This window comes from Malus sylvestris, chromosome 7, assembly GCF_916048215.2.
Source record: "Malus sylvestris chromosome 7, drMalSylv7.2, whole genome shotgun sequence".
NCBI classification, from domain to species: Eukaryota; Viridiplantae; Streptophyta; class Magnoliopsida; order Rosales; family Rosaceae; genus Malus; species Malus sylvestris.
Window position 1 is genome coordinate 34,147,523 of NC_062266.1, and position 13,054 is coordinate 34,160,576.

The window sequence follows — 13,054 nt, forward strand, 5'->3', positions numbered from 1 at the left end:
TTTTAACTACAATTGGGGAATGGATAAGAGTGGCCTCGAAAAATGGCTCATATGCAAGTCGCATGCACATATTTGGCAAAGTTGTGAATGAATATGAGTTTTAAAAAAATTAAAAAAATTAAAAAATAAAAAGTTGTGAATGAATATTAGACGAAAGTGTAATTTTGAAGTCTCTCAATTTTTCAGTCCGGTGGTAAATGCACAAAAATTGAAAAACCAAGCGGTCATTTACGCAATTTCCCTCATTTTTCTTTTTTAAATAAACCCCGTATTTTCTCATTATTTTCTGCTGTGGGCTGTCAAGTTCCTGGAAGCCGTTGAAACTTGCAGAGAGAGAAGGGGAGAGAGAGCTTATTGGATGAAGGGCCCATATAAGAGCCCATCTGAGGCAACAGAAAAAAATGTTGGGCCAATGATGGGCTCTGATTTTCTAAGGTAAACCTGTCAGCAATCTAATGGGCCCAAATTATTAAGGCCTGAAAACGTTGTGGGGTGACAGATGGGAACCGAACACCCGAAAGAGCATGTGAAAAACAAACCCACCCACCTTTAAAAACAGCTGCCTACCCACATACCAAAAATGTGATTTAAACTACCATAACTTACTTGCCCAATTGATGAAATCTTCATTACTCTCTTTTGTGTTCGGACTATGCAATGAAATTACATTCTTTCGTGGCATCAGATACGGACCATCTTAACCAACTTGCTCTTAATGTAGCGGTATTTTTGTAGGACAGAGTGATCAGACAATGACATAACCGGACTCCTAGGCCCCTTCCCGAATAGCAAAGTTCCCCATTTTCCCCTCCTCAATTGCCCTTCCTCCTAAATTTCTCCTTCCCTTATCAATGTAGGGCCTCTCTGAGTGTATAAGGTGCTTTGTCCTTGAGAAGTATGGCTGTGCCACTGTCAGTTCGTCCCCTTTGATTATAAAAAGTAAGATATGGACCACTTACATGAAGTTTTTGAACTTGTATCATCTTTTTGATGAGCAATAATTATTTTCTTCGTGTGAATGGGGACTATCAAGACATAAAAAATTAGCCTAGAAAGAAGCCCTTGAGAAATAATGGAAATGTGTTTCACGATGTTGCTTTATATTGTAGCCTTCCTTTCTTTTCTTTGTTTCTTGGTCCACTCCAAAATGGGAAGGTAAGATACTTTAGCTCACAGAAGAGAGATTTCGGTAGGAAACTACAGCCTACTAAAAGCATACCAATGTGAGATTGAGTAAAACCAAAATATATGGTTTCATTATTTTGTCAAATATGCCTCTACAAATAACGTGGCCAGTCATTCCGCCCAAGTTTTCTAGTTAAAATCTCCCACCAAAAAGAAACATATAAAAAATAAAAATAAAAATAAAATAAAAACAAACAAACAAAATCTGTGTGTTGGTGATGATTTCAGATGCTACCAAATCCAGTAGTATATCTTTTCCTAAGTTGTTGCCAAACATATCAAAGCATTTTGTAACGTTTTTTGTGCTATGAAAATCTGAAAGACATCACAATCATAATTAACACATGTAATTCATCCCTAAACTCCAACTAACCTCCTTTTACAAATTTTCCTTCTACTAGTGACTAAGGAACATTAATTTAAAGAAAAAGTGGCTTTTTTCACCAATCAAAAGCTAACAAGTAGTAATGTTTCGTTTATTAATCCTTAATCAGATTAAGAAGAATTGAATTGAGGATAAAATAGAATTAGATTTATGTTAAAGTGTTTACTAAATTATATGAGAGAGAGAGTAGGAATGATGTTAGTTTTTTATAAGTTGTTTACTAATTCACTTGAATTGAAATTAAAACTAAATTGATTACTAAATTGCCCTTACTTAAAATAAATGATTTATGCTAATTAATTAAATTAAATTATATATATATATATATATATATATATATAATTGAACAAGTTTTATGTCTATTAATGAATGAAACCCTCTTTGTCAACCAAAAGATGGTGAAAAGACAACTTAGTCTTCTATCACAAAAAAAAAATGATGGGCATTAATGTAATTTCACAGGTCCAAATTTTACTGTTTTTTTATTGAAGCCTCACCTACAGGTGATGTTAAAATATCTCTAATATTAAAAAAAAATAAAATAAAATAAAAACCAAAAACAAAAACCTCTCTCTCCCCCCTCCCTCTCTCCTTCTCATTTTCTAAAAAAATGTGTTCATACACACAAAGTGTGTAGGCAAATGCTAGTTTTTATTAAAAGATGGTTATTTCATTTGTCCCGCCTCTATGTTTCTCACGCCTCCCCATTTGGAAGGCGTGCGCTTCTGCTTCTCCCCACTCTTACCTCATTTGGTAAACACGCCACAGGTCAAATAAGTTAGAGGGAATGTAAAAAAAAAAAAAAAGGGGTTACTGGGGTTGGTGGGAATAGTAAATCACTTTGTGATGATTCATGCTTGTGACCTTATTCTCTAATTCTACATTAATATTGTTTAATTATCATTAAGAGGAACTATTAGATTAATTAGCTTCACATTAATCTTAATCCATCCTCCAATATAGTTTTGAGCTACCTACCCACTCATTATGTATGGTCCATCAACCTATAATAAACCAACCTACCACCATCTAACCATTGGAATTCGGAGAGCCATGAGCCACCACCAACACCATCTTGGGACCTTATACATTTACTTCTATCACAAATCATGTTGATAATTCTACCGACCTTTTCAAGACAAACACTTCGTTATCATGAAAATTTCATTATAACAGTATTTCAAGTTAATTAAGTATTGTCATACATTTTAACATTAACTTTTTAGCCAAAATGTTTCCTGAGATTGTCATAACTCCTCACTTTAGTCTTTGATATTTAAAATCGATGGAACTGGTCCCTGAGTTTGTCGAGCATCAATCATTTTGGTCATTCCGTGAAAAATCTCCGTTAAATAAGGAGAAAATGTCAAAACTACCCTCAACTTTTGTCAAATCATTTTGGCCTACTATATATTAAATTGACAATATTTTTGTCATTTTGGTCCTTATTTAACAGTAATTTTCATAGAATTATTGAAAGGATTGACGGTGGACAAACTTAGAGATCACTTCTATCGATTTTAAATGTCAGAAACCAAAGTAAGTAGTTATGTCAATCTCACAAACCATTTTAGAATATATTAAAAAAAATAAAAAACATTTTATGTTTTATGCATAATAACTTGCGATTGACTCCATGAGATGCCACTCATGTGACACCCGCGGCTGCCTGAAAGTCTTTTGTCGAGAGATCAAAAACTTAATTTTTGTGTATTTTCTTTTTGCAAGAGACTCAATCAAGTTTACAATTCACCGATTGTTTATGTACTAAGCACGTCAAAGATAATTAATTAAGGAGTCTTCTTATGCCTTCAACAACAACAAAATTAAAACGAAATTTAAGTTGGATTAGTAACTAAAGTGTGATTAATGTCTCGGATTTGGGGTATCAATTTGTGGTGCATTCAGCTTTCTTAGTCGACAAGTTACACTTTTTGATGTGCAAATCTCGAAAAGAAGTTTAAGCTCTTTCTCCTTTGCATTGTAAAATACAATTTGACAATTGTATATACAAATACAATCAACCAACTCTTTGACCAGACAATAAGAAGAAGAGTGAGAGGAAAGCATATAAAGAAACGCATTCAATGACAGCAGCATGCAGAACACTGGACCCTGCAACTGCAAACTGCAAGTCAAGCAATTAGTTCTTTCACTTTCTATATATTTAAAGTTTAGGAGAACGTGTTTTTACTTTGTATTTATTACTTAGGCTCGGCAAAAACGTTGTGTTTGTTTCGTTTGTGTGTCATGCTCATTATCTTAACGGGCTGTGCGTGTCAAACCTGTTATTTTAACAAGTTCTTAACAAGTGATCTGATAATGATCCAATTTGTTAATGATTTCTATCGTTTTGTGTCGAGTTAACAAGTCATACAATAAATTATCATGCCTAAGGGCCAAATTTGGCAAAATATATCTTATGGGGTTCTTAACGGGTGACCCAATAACGACCAGAGTCGTTAATGAGTTCTTAACGGATGACTCGATAACAACTCGACTTGTTAACAAGTTGACTTGAAATATGTTTTTTTTCGTGCCGTTTCAAGTCAAGTTAACCTGTCATGCAAGAAATTACCAAGCCTCCATATGATATAACGATTGATGGATTTTTTTTATTGATTTGAAGAATGAATCTAACCATCAACTGTCATGTTATGTGATTTATAAAATATGATTCAAATAGATAATATGTAGGATCGCCTATATTTAAAACTTCCATTTCAGCTATTGGATGTTGACGTACCAATCAAGTTGCACCTTCTCAAGTTGACCAGCACCAGCTTAATTTATGTCCAAGTAGCATTAGATTTAGAGACCCTAATTGACATGTCATTATTTCATTTGTTGTGTGTGTTGAGCTCCCTTTTGAGGGTTTTTAAGTGTGTTGAAGACACGTTGTATGCTACATTAGTATTATAATAATAATGAACGATATATTTGGTATTTTACGGACTCAAGACAAAGCAATAATAAGTAAGTCTAATAAATATAATCACATGAATGGATTGGTAGTTGCCGGTGTGAAAAAATCGTACTAACAAACTTATCTTAATTATGAAACATAACTTTCACTTAATATATCTTAATTTTATTGATTCAAATGAAACATAACTTTCACTTTATATATCTTAATTTTATTGATTCAAATGATAATCAATACAAAATTCATCTAAACCTTAGACAAACTTATGTGCAGATTGGAGAAAGAATAGTGCCCTAGGTAACTTGGCGAAACCTAACTTTACATATCTCTTATATTTTTTACAAAACGATACTAAAAAGATGAGAATTCGAACTCAAAACCTCAAATGCAAAACTCAATGCCACCCTTTTACTATTGTAGCATCCACTCATTTCGGACCCGAATAGGCTATGGAGAATTTTACTTTACCCGTGACCACAGTCAAGCAGATTGAGATCCACTCTTAATTTTGGCAATTAAAAATATAAGAAATTATTATTCACTACGCAACATTATTATTTTCCAATATTTAATTTAATTTCATATAAACAATAGCCGCATTTATTTTGTTTATATGAAATTAAAATTAAATATTGGAAAATAATAATGTTGCGTAGTGAATAATAATTTCTTATATTTTTAATTGTCAAAATTAAGAGTGGATCTCAATCTGCTTAACCAATATAATTTTCCAATATTGACTCTTGGAATCTACGAAGGTGTATTGAGCATGATGATCGAGGGACTCCTCAACCACTCAAACGACCATTTGCCTCCAACTAAATAAACCAATCAAACGGCCAAATCTTATTATTTTTCTAAATTTTGACCAAATTTAATTAATTTCTTAATTAACAGTGAAAAAAAGGACGTCAAGTAATTGAAAAAGTAAATAATTAAGAAGCAAGAAAGTATTCATGGACTTTAATTCATAAAAACATCGTTTTAAATTTATTTTTTAACGATCGGCATGGTACTAGATGTTGTCATTCTACTTATGTTAAAAAATTTGAATACTTTTATCCATACTACATATTAGGCCTGTAGTTTACCAATTATATTATTCATTCTTTATATACACACAAACAGTAGCCGCATATAATAGTATAATAGTCGTTCTAAAAAAATTTCCCGTTATAATGGTTTAGTTTAGTTTTTAAGTGATTAAGTACATTGACCATTTTATAGGAGTCGTTCAAAGGAGAGATAAAGAGATTCGGATTCTTAATTTGTGGAGTTGAGCCAGTAGAATGCACAAATGAAGGTCGTAAAATTAAATAAGCGGTCCACATCTCTGAGTCCACCAGCTTTGCACACAAAAATCGAAGAGGATATAATTCATCATAGGATCTACTTCTTTCCCCTTTGCCAATTGCTGGGTCTACGCGGTAATGCATGGGATATTTCTTGACCCACAGAGTCTCCAAACCCTAGCGAGACACAGTCACGACTCACACCCAGCGCACACCGCAATCAAATTCTCATGTCTCGTCCAACCAAATAATGGATTCCATGTAAAATACAAACAAAAACTAATTAGTCAACTGCTGCGAGAAGCCGCATCTGTGATTGGAAGTTAGTATAAAAATATAATTATGCATGCGCATATGACTGTATGCTGATAAGTGGCTGATGTTATGGGTTCCATTCAATTATTGTAACCAATTAAATTTTAAAGAAGTACTCAAATCAAACAAGCAGCTTTCTCTACAACTAATATAGTACAGCAATTTGGTACTAGTTTTCTCTGTTTGTAACTTGCGGTTTTATGTTTTGGCTGATATGGATGACAATGATGTATGATATTTGTGTTGAATTTAAAAGCTAATTATGAACAGATCAGCTATGGGAGAACTGTGAACTGAAAGCTCCCCCCCTTCCCCCCACGTCTCCTTTTTTTACCCAACTTTTTGGTCTTAAAAATGTTGTTTTGATTTACACATTGTGTGATTTAACTTAATTATCTTCTCTTTACTATAAATATGTGCATCTCCTTATATTAGAATATCATTATATAAAAAAATATTTAATCTAACTCTCTCCAAATCTCATTATTTTTCTAAATTTTGACCAAATTTAATTAATTTCTTGATTAACAGTGAAATAAAAGGACGTCAAGTAATTGAAAAAAGTAAATAATTAAAGAGCAAGAAAGTATTCATGGACTTTTATTCATAAAAACGTCGTTTTTAATTTATTTTTTAACGATCGGCATGGTACTAGATGTTGTCATTCTACTTATGTTAAAACATTTGAATACTTTTATCCATACTACAAATTAGGCCTGTAGTATAACAACTATATTATTCATTCTTTATATACACACAAACAGTAGCCGCATATAAAAGTATAATCGTTGCTCTAAAAAAATTCTCGTTATAATAATTTAGAGCTCATTTGGATATACTTTTAAAATGACTAAAAGTATTTTTGAAGGAAATGTTTTTGGGTTCCAAAAGCACTTGAAGTGCTTTCTACAAAAAACACCATTTATGTGCTTTTTTTAGGAAGCACTTTAAATGCTTTTCCAGTCATTTACTTGCATTTTTACAAATGATTGTTTTAAAAAATATTTTCACCAAAAGCGTTTTCAGTCATTTTAAAAGTACATCCAAATAGACTCTTAGTTTAGTTTTTAAGTGATAAAGTCCACTCGCCATTTCATAGGAGTCGGGATCCTCTCTGGATCTCTAAGTTCGGAGCCCGCAAACACAAAAAGCTGGGCCGTTCAAAGGGAAGATAGAGAGATTCGGACCCTTGGTTTGTAGAGGTGAGCCAGTGGGATGGATAAATGAATGTCTTAGAATTAAATGAGTGGTCTAATTCTCTGAGTTGGTCGGCTTCGCACACAGAAACGAAGAGGATATAATTCATCATAGGATCTGGTTCTTTCCCCTTTGCCAACTGCTGGGTCTCCACGCCGTAATACATGGGATATTTCTTTACCCACAGAGTCTCCAAACCCTAGCGAGACACTGTCACGACTCACACTCAGCGCACACTACAATCAAATTCTCATGTCTCCTCCAACCAAATAATGGATTCCATGTAAAATACAAACAAAAACAAATTAGTCAACTGCTGCGAGAAGCCGCATCTGTGATTGGAAGTTAGTATAAAAATATAATTATGTATGCGCATATGACTGACTGTATGCTGATAAGTGGCTGATGTTATGGGTTCCATTCAATTATTGTCACCAATTAAATTTTAAAGTACTCAAATCAAACAAGCAACTCTCTCTACAACTAATACAGTACAAAAACTTGGTACTAGTTTTCTCTATTTATAACTCGCGGTTTTTTGTTTTGGCTGATATGAATGACAATGATGTCTGACATTTGTGTTGAATTTGAAAGATAATTATGTAAAGATCAGCTACAGGAGAACCGCAAACAGAAAGCTTCCCTCCGGGGGCCCGTCCTCTTTTTTTTTTTTTTGTCTTACTCTTTGATCTTAAAAACTGTTATTTTGATTTACACATTGTGTGACTTAACTCAATTCTCTTCTCTTTATGATAAATATGTGCAATCTCCTTATATTAGAATATCATTATATAAAGAAAAGATTTAATCTAACTCTCTCCAAAGTCCCCAAGCCTCTCAGTTCATGAACATGGCTTCATATATAGACCGACCCCAATGACAATGCTCTCTATGGGGTGGCATAAACTTCTTTTTTCAAAGGAATGCACATGTTGCATATAATTTAGTAAAGTTTCCATCTCATAATGTTACCCAAGAAAAACACTATTCCCAGTTCATTTCCTGTTCCCTACCGATGCTCAGGTTAAAGAAAGTGGTTTGGACATGTGAACCGAAAATCTACAGATGATCTGATTAGAAATGCGATTATAAGATAAAGGCTCAGGGCAAAATGGGTAGAGGAAGACTAGGAACACCTGGAAAGAGATTTTTTTTTTTTAAGACATGGAGTATTTGGAGCTAACGGAAAGATTTCACGCAAAATCAAGTGTTGTGGCGTTATAAAATTTATACAACTGATAAAGCTTTGTTGTTGTTATTCCCAACCATTTAATTTAAGGAAAACTAATGAAAAAAACTTGAAAACTTTGAGTTTTAACGATAAGGACAAAATAAATAGTAAAGTGAATAGTACCATGATTGACTTTTTAGTATAAAAATGTGGTTTTTCGTTAGAGTGAACGGCACAATAAGCTTTTCGTTAAAATTCCCCTTAATTTACCATCTATTTTCTATGAAGTAGATTTTTGCCTCAACAAAAAACACTTCAAACAAAATGGAATAATGCAAGTCTCCTTTCGGATCTAGAGGGCACTACTTTTTTTTGCAAATATAAACCCTAAACTCTGATGTATTTTCCGCACCACATTTTTAGTTTTAATTAGTGTTTAGGGTTTAGAGATTAACTTAAAAACTAAACACAAACAAAAACACGAGTTGTAGATTTTGAGTTCAAATTTTATATATAAGTAACAGCAATGTAATTAAAATAAATAGTCATCGACCTAGCAAACGACTTGAGTATAAACATAAGGCAAAAGATCCTCCAAACTCTTATAATTTAACCTTCTTCTTAATCATCAATAAGTCAAAACGAAAAGTTTACTTATCAATCTATTGGAAACCAAATAAAGTTGAAGTAGTTAGCTACTACTACTACAGTTTGCAATCACTTGTCTCAATCAGTCCTATTGCCTCTCTTTTCCGCTCTTAGGTGCATGAATAAGTATCCTTCCTATCTCTTTGAGGGCACGCATAAAGAACTGTCTATATCCATGCTTGATCAAGTCCTGTTTGATACATTTCAGTTAGGTTTAGGGTTTATATAGAAAGATTTCATACATCTTTCAATGACGTGATGTGACATTTTCGATCCTTTTCTGAACAAAATGAAGACAAAAAAGAAAAAGAGAAGATCAACTTGATCCAAAAAAAAAATCCTACATCAACAACAACTAAGACTTATCCCAATAAGTTAAGGTCGGTTATATGACCTACATCAACAACAACTACGACTTATCCCATTAAAATGAGGTCGGTTATATGATCTTAGAACATCAATGCGCTCAGTTTTGCACTAAATCTTCTGTTATCGGAACCAAAATAAATCCTACATGAGGAAAATTTGAAATGACAAATCTTATGAAGGGACAACTTGCATGCCCCAACTTATACTACTATTACCTATCCAATCCAATATCTATGTCATGCTTGTGATTTGGTGTTGCAAGAGAGGGCTAAATGACAACTACATTGCCAATCAATTTGTCATAGATTTGTCTTTCCATGTAAATCTGAGAAGAGGATCCTCTATGGATTCACTTTGTGGGAATTCTAGGGATTCTCACATTCTAGTTGTTTATTGTACATCGTGTGATCATTTTTCGTCAGATACTATTTGTGTTTAATTTAATTAAAAGAAGTCAAATGATTTCTGACCGCATGATACACGATGAATAGTTAAGATGTGGGGATCCCTAAGATCCCCACCAAGTGAATCCAAATGAGATCTAATTCCGTAAATCACATGGTATTAGTAGACAAGCAGATAATAAACTTGTTTAAGATTTCCTTTCTTTTCTTATTCAACTACACTCATCAAGGAAGATGTCAAACAATGCTATTCAATGTTCCAAAAAAAAAAAAAACAATGCTATTCAATTTTCAAATCACATAATCTTAAGCAAATATGTCATTATTGGAATAAAATACGCAGCGCACCATTTTTCTAATATGTTGAAAACCATTTTTTTATTCACTCGTATTACTTATCATTGAATAAGTTTAAAATTTCGAGATTTAGTATTGCTCATAATATGGTGATAAATATGGTGGTGAGGAGATAATTTTCAGTGTGCCGAGAACACAACTCAGCACACCAAGTGTCATAACATAAGAGTTTGAAATTTTTTTAAGTATTCAACCATTTGTATTATGACACTTGATATATCGAATTGTGTTTTCAGCATACTAAAAAAATCTCTCCATTACCATCAACTCAAGGGTATTGAGCAAAAATGTTTCAATTCAAAATCTTGTTGCTGAAAGGTATGGTCAGTTGCACTTTTTTTTTATAAAGAGATCCAACTTTTTCTTGTTCTAATTGCTCATTGAATATGATGACATGATTAATTATATTAAGGGCGGAGCTTACAAAATATGCCGAGAGAGAAAAGTTTCTCTTATTTTAGGGTTTCTGTTCCGTTTGTTTATTCGTCGATAAAGTCATGCAACGAATTGCCTTGCAAAGTGGGCAGGGCATGTGGTTCGGACAAACTCCATCCCTCACCTCAATCTTGCTTCGGAATTGCTGTAAAACTAGTATTACCCTTGGGAGAATTAGTTTAAGTTGTTTAACTGAAAAACTAGTTGCAGTTTTAGGGTTTGCTAAGCTACTCTCAAAGTGGAACTATTCGTACTCTTTGTCACCTCATGCTTTTCTTTTGGCACAATGTTTTAAATGTTGACATGAAAATGATGTTAAATTGTGATTTGACATAGTTCATGGAGAGTGCCGCTTTTGAAAGAGTTTCACTTAGCATTCCTCTTCTATATTTTTTAAGAGGGTATATTTTTGCTCGCCCCTTTTGTGGTGTTAATGTTTTTTAGTCTTCTTATTATAAATTTTAAGATGTGTATTTATTTACTACACATATCTCAAAATTTAAATACATTCAACAATAAATTAATAAACATCGCTCAATAATTGTGAGCATCACCAACAAAAAATAAAATCAGAACAAGAGATTGTTATATACTCTTGTTGGTTGGCAGTTGGCAGTTGGCACTCGGCAGTAGGCATCTTTCAGAATCATAATACCCAAAATCCTACGTCAAATCAAAAGAAAATTTTAGGCATGCAGTTTTTTCCATGACGGTAGGTGGGATATTAAACCTAGGCACCTGGCTAAATTAGTGAACAAATTCTCAGCATTAACAACACTTATACAAGAAAAAATGCTACGGAAACTCGTTTAAAAGCGAAATTTTTAATAAATGCTCTGTCACCTCATATTATTGCATAATATTTTATAATGTTGATATAAAAATTAATATTAAATTGTGAGGTGAGTGTCCTTAGCATTTCTCTTGTACAAGAGTACATCAAAAATTTTACAATGTACTAAGGTGTGGAATGTATTTTTGCATTAGACTGTTAGATTTGCATATTAGATTTTTAACAATTTTAATCTAGCCATTCATTGGATACGCCGATGTATTATAGAAAATCCACAGTATAGTCTAGTTCTTAGGAAAAAGATCCTCTTTGGATCGTACGGTCCGAAGCATAAAGAGCAAGAAATGCAGATCACTAAAATTAAATTTGACGGTTCCTATTAACTCATTCCGCTAGCCCACATCACATCAAGGGCCTATATATATATCTCTCTCTTGAACGATCTAGATTTCCTAATCCTTAGGTTCCGGACAATATGGTCCGGAGAAAATCCAAACTCCCTTAGGATGACCTAAAACCACGATTCGATTTGTACATGAATCTAATTAATAAGTGTTTATTTAAAATAATTTGTTTGTTTATTTGTTGGTTAGTTCCATGAATGCTAGTGTACGTATAGCAACCAAATATACACAGGTAAGGCATCATTTTCCTCATATTTTCAATCAAAATTTATTTATATATCATAAAAGATTACGACAGAAGAGACAGAGGACCTTATTTTAATTATTTTCTTTTATTTATTAAAAATGATCAATTAACAAATAAAAACATTAATCTGACTATCTTAGCACCAAGACCTTTTTTTTTCTTTATTCAAATGAACTTAATTCGAGACTACATTTGTGAAATAGATCTTGTGAATTTTATTAGACATTATTCATTATTTCTGCAAGAGTAGCACTTGCCGACAATTAAGAATATTCTAATTAATTAGTATGTGGCTTTACCCAAAGGGAGGTTTGGATGCATATCGAATAAAAATGAGGTCACCATAAAAAAAAAATCAATTAGCAGATATATATATATATATATATATATATATATATATATATTTAGGCACCCATTTTGTAGGGTTTACTTCGTAATGTATTTCAACGATTTGATCTGTCTATATTGTAGTATAGCGTTCATAAATCATCCTTGCAAAAAAACCAGAAAAAATTTAAATCGTTAAGATATTTATTTACAATAAAAAATATGAACGGCTACGATTTTACAAAAAAAAAACACTAAATTTAATCAAACGGTCATATCGTTTATGTTTTGACGCACATTTTGACACCATTTTATATGGCCCACTTTGTAATGTATTTTAATGATCCAAACAGTCTATATTTTAGTACATCATTCATAAATCACCCTTGCAAAAAATTATACAACTTCAAAACAATTAACACATTCATTTGTAGTGAATAAAATGTACTAATATGGTTGTACAAAGAAAAACTAAATTCAATCCTACGTTCATATATTTTCAAATTTATATAATTTTTATAGACATAATTTTTTTATTTTTTTTTTGGGTGAACAAGATAGATGTAATCTTTAAAAACTTGAATCTTTAATTTAACCAC